The sequence below is a fragment of the Pseudopipra pipra genome, unplaced genomic scaffold (genome assembly GCF_036250125.1).
Source record: "Pseudopipra pipra isolate bDixPip1 unplaced genomic scaffold, bDixPip1.hap1 HAP1_SCAFFOLD_115, whole genome shotgun sequence".
In the NCBI taxonomy this organism is placed as follows: Eukaryota; Metazoa; Chordata; class Aves; order Passeriformes; family Pipridae; genus Pseudopipra; species Pseudopipra pipra.
Genome location: NW_026990594.1, coordinates 25,634 through 34,097, shown reverse-complemented (window position 1 = coordinate 34,097; position 8,464 = coordinate 25,634). Strand labels below are relative to the sequence as shown.

General features: G+C 59.7%; 1 long non-coding RNA gene across 1 annotated transcript; it reads right to left on the bottom strand.

The window, feature by feature from the left end:
* Positions 1-978: 978 nt before the first annotated feature.
* LOC135407970 (uncharacterized) lies at positions 979-3,190 on the bottom strand. Its single transcript, XR_010427118.1, has 3 exons — positions 2,535-3,190; positions 1,198-1,712; positions 979-1,107 (listed from the first exon to the last, which is right to left on the bottom strand). It is a non-coding gene; the product is annotated as an uncharacterized LOC135407970 (long non-coding RNA).
* Positions 3,191-8,464: the final 5,274 nt, after the last annotated feature.

Sequence of the window (8,464 nt, the reverse complement as noted above, 5' to 3'; positions counted from 1 at the left end):
GAGCGGAGCGGGGCGAGCGGGCGGCGCGGCGTGGGCGCCTGAGGTCCTCGCGCGCCGCGGCGCCGAGACGGGGGCTGCCCTCGCCGGTGCCTGCCGCCGCCCACGAACCTGCCGCCCGCGCCCGGCGCCGCCGAGCGCCCCGCCCCGTCCCCACAGCGGGAAGCGGCGCGGCGAGACGGCGCTGCGGGCGCGGGGCGGGGGTCCGGGTCGCGGCGGAGGTCAGGCAACAGGATAGACACCTCTCTAAAGCGAGGGGGCCTCTCGCCGCCATCTTTAGTGTGGCCTCGGCTAAGTTCCGGTTTTGGCGGCGCCATCTTGAGTGTGGCGTCGGGGCAAACTTCCGGGCAGGGGCCGCCATTTTTAGTGTGGTCGTTCCGGTCCTGGCGGCGCCATTTTTACTGTGGGCTTGGCGGACTTCTGGGACGGGGCCTTGGAGGACTTCCGGTCGCTCTCTACTTCCGGGGACCGGGTTTACCCAAATTAGCGTCCCTCCTCGCTAATTTCTGCGCTTTCACCCCAAAAAATCTTCATGTTATTCCCCCCACACACACCCCGGGAGGGACGGGAGACCGCGAGTCCCGCCCTGCCGCCGGAACCGGCCCTTAACTCGAGCAGGGAGCGCTGCACCGGCACGAGAGCCACTGCGCATGCGTCGCCGGTCCCTCTCCTGGCTGCCCTCAGTTACCACGTGATCGCCGGCGTCTTTCCAACGACTGCGCACGCGCCGGCGTCGCCACCTTGGCTCCCCCCCACACCCCGCCGCCCGACCGCCCGGCTTCGCTTTCTTACTGCGGCTCCCCCTCCAATTTTTCGGCTCTCTGGGGTTCCCTCACCCACATTTTGGGGTCCCCTTCTCACATTTGAGGGGTGATGACCCCGCAATTTACGGTTCGGGGGGGGGGGGGAGGAGAGGAAACGGGGTGCCCAAGAAGGGGTTTCTTTTTTTCTTTTTTTTTTTTCTCTTTTATTTCATTTTCATTTTATTTCCTTTTTAGGTTTTTTGCCTTTTTTTTAATTTTCTTTTGTTTTTTATATTTCCTTTTTTTATTTCGTTTATTTTTTATTCTCTTTATTTTTCATCTTCTCTCCCAGTGCTCCCCAACAACCCTCAGTAACACCCGGTGCTCCCCAGTGCACCCCAGTAACACCCAGTGCTCCTCAACAACCCCCAGTAACACCCAGTGCTCCCCAACAAACTCCAGTAGCACCCAGTGCTCCCCAAAAATTGACCCCAAACCGACCCAAATCATCCCAAAAGCTGACCCAAAACTGACCCCAATCATCCCAAAAGCTGACCCAAAACTGACCCAAATCACCCCAAACAGTGACCCCAAACTGACCCCAAAAAATGACCCAAATCATCCCAAAAACTGACCCAAAACTCTGCATTTATTTGGCATCATTTCCTCTCAAAAACAACGTCTCCGATTTAGTTGATTGCTAAAGCCATCATTTTAAAATCATCTCAGGAATCAAAAGGGACTGGAAAACACACAGAAATCATTCCTGCACCCACCAAATCATTAGGAATTGGAACCCGATTCCCTCATCTCTCTCCTTGTTCTTCTTGCCTGGAAAACCTGATGATCCCCGCTGGCTATTTTCAGGCTGCTTTTCTTCCACAGCTCCTTTCCTCCCGGCTGAAACCTCCTGGCATATTCAGGGCTTATCCGGAGGGGAGCCCCTCTGAAGTATTTCCTCTCGTGGCAATTCTGTGGGATGAAGAAGTAAAAAAAGCACATCAAGAGCTCCTTCTCCCCCCTTCCTTTGCAAACACCCTCCCAGTTTGTCCTTGGCAGCTCCATCCCCCCCGGCACCCGCACCCGACGCTTCGGCTCCGCTGGCAAAGGGACAGCAAGTGCACAAGCAAGTTCAGTGCTGGGCAGGGGCTCCCTGGGGAACGGCACTTCAGTGCTTTAGTCCGTGGCCTTTCCTGCTGCCCTCCCTCCTGGAGGCAGAGGATGACCCGGCCCTTGTTTCTCCCACGCTCGCAGACCCAGGTCCTGCTCCTTTGGCCCCACTTTTCTTAGCAGACCCGGCATCATTTCCCAGGGTCCCCAGGAAACTTCTGCACTTGACCCATTGCTAAGTGCAGAGCACAGGGCAAGGGAAGGGACAAATTTCTTGGCACCCACCCCCTGGAATTTTCCTTCTCCGCAGCACGCTCCCGTTCCTGCTCCTTCTCCCCAGCACCTCAGAGAATGTCCTTTTCACCCAGGTCCTGCTTACCGTCGTCCAACAAAACATGCTGACAACATTTTTCAGGATGCCAGTGGAGAGATATTAGAGCACACTGCACAGGGAAGCTGAGCCTGCCCCATCCCTGCAAGTGTTCCAGGCCAGGCTGGATGGGACTGGGAGCATCCAGCTGAGGATGAGAGGGGAAGGTGTCCCTGCCCACGGAAGGCAGGATGGCCTTTGAAGGTCCCCTCTTCAAAACCAAATCGCTCTGGGGATTCCCCTCACATTAAAAAATCACTACCCAAGAGACACAGCAATCAAAGCAGAGGGACTACACTCCCAGCTTTTCTTACCTGCAGGCACACAGCACAGCACGTTGGACATAAAAGCCACAGGGTTAGTCCTGCCAGAGGTGTCCGGCACATCCACGGCAACCGAAGGGAAAGAGGCAGCCTGGGAACACGGAGTAAAAGACACTTTAATTAGGAGTACACCGAGCACTAGCCAGGTCATTCACACAGCTTCACTGTCCAGTCATACAAAAAGCACTCACCGAGGCCTCAGTTAGGATGGTTCCTGACGCTGACCAGGTGAATACCTCCCTGGAAGCCCGCTCCGCTCATGCCAGGCACTGGGGCTCACTCAGGGGGGCTTTGCCAAGCAGCCAATGGAAATTAAAATTACAGCCTGGGCAAAGGCGCTTCCCACAGGACCGCTCCTGGCCAAGGCCACCGGTCCCTGCAAGTCAGACCACTGACCACCCGGGGGGATTTTCGGGGGCACGCTTCCAGCTTTTATTCTCCAGAAACTCCAGTTCTTTCTGGCACCCCTTGCTTCAGTCTTCCCCTGCTGGAAGAGGTCACTTAAGACTTTCGAGGGGCCAGATTGCCAAAGCCCGGCCAGTCCATTCCCACGAGGAAAGGTAGCTTTGTCTTGGACAGGATGCTGAAGGGGGGAGACACAAAATAAAAGTTTAATTTAAAACAACTGCCTAGAATAGGAAGCAATTCAAACAGAAGGCAGACAAGACTCGTGCAAATCTGAATACATTTGACTTCAAAGGAGAATTATTTCCCTCTGCACCTAACAGAAAGTCATTTTCACCCGGGCCCCTGCTTACCATCGTTGAACAAAACACGCTGACAACATTTTTCCTGATGACAGGGGAGAGATATTAGAGCACACTGCACAGGGAAGCTGAGCCTCCCCCATCCCTGCAAGTGTTCCAGGCCAGGCTGGATGGGACTGGGAGCATCCAGCTGAGGATGAGAGGGGAAGGTGTCCCTGCCCACGGAAGGCAGGATGGCCTTTGAAGGTCCCCTTCAAACCAAATCGCTCTGGAATTCCCCTCCAAAATCACTACCCAAGAGACACAGCAATCAAAGCAGAAGGACTGCACTCCCAGCTTTTCTTACCTGCAGGCACACACAGCACAGCACGTTGGACATAAAAGCCCCGGGGTTAGTCCTGCCAGAGGCATCCGGCACAGTGTCCACGGCGACCGAAGGGAAAGAGGGAGCCTGGGAACACGGAGTAAAAGACACCTTAATTAGGGATCACAGGGGAGGGAATTGGGATGGGCCTGAGGACAGTGGGAAGGGACTGGGATGGAACTGGGCAAATTGGGGAAGGACTGGGTTGCACTGCAGGAGGACACTTGGGAAGGAATGGGTGCGCTGGCTTGCACTGAGAGAAGTGGGAAGGGACTGGGATGAGAATGGGGGCACTGGGGTGGGACTGGGAGCACTGGTGGCACTGGGCTAGGACTGGGGGGAACTGGGGAGGGAGCAGGGAGGGGACTGCGAGGGGGCTGGGAAGGGAACTGGGATGGTACTGGAATGGGAATGGGATGCATGGGAGAAAGGAGCGGAATGCACTGGGGAAGGACTGGGAGCAACGGGAAAGCCACTGCAGGGACTGGGATTGGATGGGGAGGGACTGCAAGAGGACTGTGACAGGACTGGGGAGTGGGCCTGGGATGGGACTGGGATGCACAGGGGAAAAGAACCGGGATGCCCTGGGGAGGGACTGAGGTCACGGGAGGGCTGGGGATGGGTCAGGGGCACTGGGAAGGGAACTGGGATGGGACTGGATGTTCTAGGAAGGGAGTGGGATGCATCGGGGAAAAGGACTGGCATGCACTGGGAGGGACTGGGGGCAGTGGGGAGGGATGGGGATGGGACTGGGGACACTGGAGAGGGACTGGGGGCACTGGGGGGATTTGGGCTGGGAGTGGGGACACTGGGGTGGGACTGAGATTTTCGGGGGGGTGAGGGGGACTGGGAGCAGTGGGATGGGACTGAGGGTCATTGGGGAGGGACTGGGATGGGACTGGGAGCACTGGGAAAGGGACTGCAGGGACTGGGATAGGACTGGGAAGGGACTGCAAGGGGACTGTGAGAGGACTGGGGAGGGGTCTGGAGAGCGTGCCTGGGATGGGCCTGAGAATCTCTGGGGAGAGACTGGGACCACTGGGATGGGACTGCTGTCACTGGGATGGGATGCAGTTGTACTGGGAAGGGACTGGGGAGGGACTGGGAATCACTTAGGAGGGACCGGGATGGGACTAGGCAAACTGGGGAAGGTCTGGATTGCACTGTGAGAGCACACTTGGGAGGGGAAAGGAGGTGGTGGGTTGCAGTGGGGGAAGTGGGGAGAGACTGGGATGAGAGTGGGGGCACTGGGGTGGGACTGGGAGGACAGGTGGCACTGGGCTAGGACTGCGGGAACTGGGGAGGGAGCAGGGAGGGACTGCGAAGTGACTGGGATGGGAATGGGATGCACAGGGAAAAAGGAGCACAATGAACTGGGGAGGGACTGGGATGGGACTGGGGACACTTCAAGGGAGTTGGATGCACTGGGCTGAGACTAGGGGCACTGGAGCGGGACTGGGGGGAGTAGGGAGGGACTGGGATGGGACTGAGGGCACTGGAGATGGACTGGGGAGAACTGGGCTGGCACTGGGGGCGCTGGAGTGCAACTGGGATTCTCAAGGGAGGGACTGGGGGAAGTGGGATGGGACAGGGGTCATTGGGGAGGGATTGGGGACAGTGGGACTACAGGCACTGGGATGGGACTGAGCTGCGCTGGGTGGGCACAGGGATGGGACTGAGGTCACTGGGGAGGGAACTGGGATGGGACTGGGAGCACTGGGAAAGGGACTGGGAAGGGACTGCAAGAGGACTGTGACAGGACTGGGGAGTGGGCCTGGGATGGGACTGGGATGCACAGGGGGAAAGAACCGGGATGCCCTGGGGAGGGACTGAGGTCACGGGAGGGCTAGGGATGGGTCAGGGGCACTGGGGAGGGAACTGGGATGGGACTTGGATGTTCTAGGGAGGGAGTGGGATGCATCGGGGAGAAGGACTGGCATGCACTGGGAGGGACTGGGGGCAGTGGGGAGGGATGGGGATGGGACTGGGGACACTGGAGAGGGACTGGGGGCACTGGGGGGATTTGGGCTGGGAGTGGGGACACTGGGGTGGGACTGAGATTTTCGGGGGGGTGAGGGGGACTGGGAGCAGTGGGATGGGACTGGGGGTCATTGGAGAGAGACTGGGATGGAACTGGGAGCACTGGAAAAGGGACTGCAGGGACTGGGATAGGACTGGGAAGGGACTGCAAGGGGACTGTGAGAGGACTAGGGAGGGGTCTGGAGAGCGTGCCTGGGATGGGCCTGAGAATCTCTGGGGAGAGACTGGGACCACTGGGATGGGACTGCTGTCACTGGGATGGGATGCAGTTGTACTGGGAAGGGACTGGGGAGGGACTGGGAATCACTTAGGAGGGACTGGGATGGGACTAGGCAAACTGGGGAAGGACTGGATTGCACTGCGAGAGCACACTTGGGAGGGAAAGGAGGTGGTGGGTTGCAGTGGGGGAAGTGGGGAGAGACTGGGATGGGAGTGGGGGCACTGGGGTGGGACTGGGAGCACTGGTGGCACTGGGCTAGGACTGGGGGAACTGGGGAGGGAGCAGGGAGGGACTGCGAAGTGACTGGGATGGGAATGGGATGCACAGGGAAAAGGAGCACAACGCATTGGGGAGGGACTGGGGGCAGTGGGGAGGGACTGGGATGGGACTGTGGGCACTGGAGATGCTCCCTGTCTCACCCCAGTGCCCCCATTCTCATCCCAGTCCCTTCCCACTTCTCTCAGTGCAAGCCAGTGCACCCATTCCTTCCCAAGTGTCCTCCTGCAGTGCAACCCAGTCTTTCCCCAGTTTGCCCAGTCCCATCCCAGTCCCTTCCCACTGCCCTCAGGCCCATCCCAATTCCCTCCCCGGTGATTCCAGTCCTATCCCAGTGGTGGCCCAGTGTGTCCTAGTGCCTCCCCACTGCCTCTCAGTCCTATCCCAGTGCCTCCAGTCCCTCCCCAGAGAATCCCCGTCCCAGCCCAGTCCCCCCAAGCGTCCCGAGGGCCTCTTCAGTGCCCTCAGTTGTACTGGGAAGGGACTGGGGAGGGACTGGGAATCACTTAGGAGGGACTGGGATGGGACTAGGCAAACTGGGGAAGGACTGGGTTGCACTGCAAAAGGACACTTGGGAGGGAAAGGAGGTGGTGGGTTGCAGTGGGGGAAGTGGGGAGAGACTGGGATGGGAGTGGGGGCACTGGGGTGGGACTGGGAGGACAGGTGGCATTGGGCTAGGACTGGGGGAACTGGGGAGGGAGCAGGGAGGGACTGCGAGGGGGCTGGGAAGGGAACTGGGATGGTACGGGAATGGGAATGGGATGCATGGGAGAAAGGAGCGGAATGCACTGGGGAGGGACTGGGAGCAACGGGAAAGCCACTGCAGGGACTGGGATTGGACTGGGAAGGGACTGCAAGAGGACTGTGACAGGACTGGGGAGTGGGCCTGGGATGGGACTGGGATGCACAGGGAAAAAGAACCGGGATGCCCTGGGGAGGGACTGAGGTCACGGGAGGGCTGGGGATGGGTCAGGGGCACTGGGGAGGGAACTGGGATGGGACTTGGATGTTCTAGGGAGGGAGTGGGATGCATTGGGGAAAAGGACTGGCATGCACTGGGAGGGACTGGGGCAGTGGGGAGGGATGGGGGCACTGGGGGGATTTGGGCTGGGAGTGAGGACACTGGGGTGGGACTGAGATTTTCGGGGGGGGGGGGGGGGACTGGGAGCAGTGGGATGGGACTGGGGGTCATTGGGGAGGGACTGGGATGGGACTGGGGGCACTGGGATAGGAGTGAGATGCACTGGGGAGGGACTGGGCCGGGACTGAGGGCACTGGAGAGGCCCTGGGGGCACTTGGGGTACTGGGCTGGGACGGGGATTCTCTGGAGAGGGACTGGAGGCACTGGGATAGGACTGAGAGGCACTGGGGACACACTGTGGCACCATTGGGATGGGACTGGGATCACTGGGGAGGGAATTGGGATGGGCCTCAGGGCAGTGGGATGGGACTGGGATGGAACTGGGCGAACTGGGGAAGGACTGGGTTGCACTGCAGGAGGACACTTGGGAAGGAATGGGTGCGCTGGCTTGCACTGAGAGAAGTTGCAAGGGACTGGGATGAGAGTGGGGGCACTGGGGTGGGACTGGGAGCACTGGTGGCACTGGGCTAGGACTGGGGGAACTGGGGAGGGAGCAGGGAGGGACTGCGAAGTGACTGGGATGGGAATGGGATGCACAGGGAAAAGGAGCACAATGAACTGGGGAGGGACTGGGATGGGACTGGGGACACTTCAAGGGAGTTGGATGCACTGGGCTGAGACTAGGGGCACTGGAGCGGGACTGGGGGGAGTAGGGAGGGACTGGGATGGGACTGAGGGCACTGGAGATGGACTGGGGAGAACTGGGCTGGCACTGGGGGCGCTGGAGTGCAACTGGGATTCTCAAGGGAGGGACTGGGGAAGTGGGATGGGACAGGGGTCATTGGGGAGGGATTGGGGACAGTGGGACTACAGGCACTGGGATGGGACTGAGCTGCGCTGGGTGGGCACAGGGATGGGACTGAGGCCACTGGGGAGGGAACTGGGATGGGACTGGGAGCAATGGGAAAGGGACTGGGAAGGGACTGCAAGAGGACTGTGACAGGACTGGGGAGTGGGCCTGGGACGGGACTGGGATGCACAGGGGGAAAGAACCGGGATGCCCTGGGGAGGGACTGAGGTCACGGGAGGGCTGGGGATGGGTCAGGGGCACTGGGGAGGGAACTGGGATGGGACTTGGATGTTCTAGGGAGGGAGTGGGATGCATCGGGGAAAAGGACTGGCATGCACTGGGAGGGACTGGGGCAGTGGGGAGGGATGGGGGCACTGGGGGGA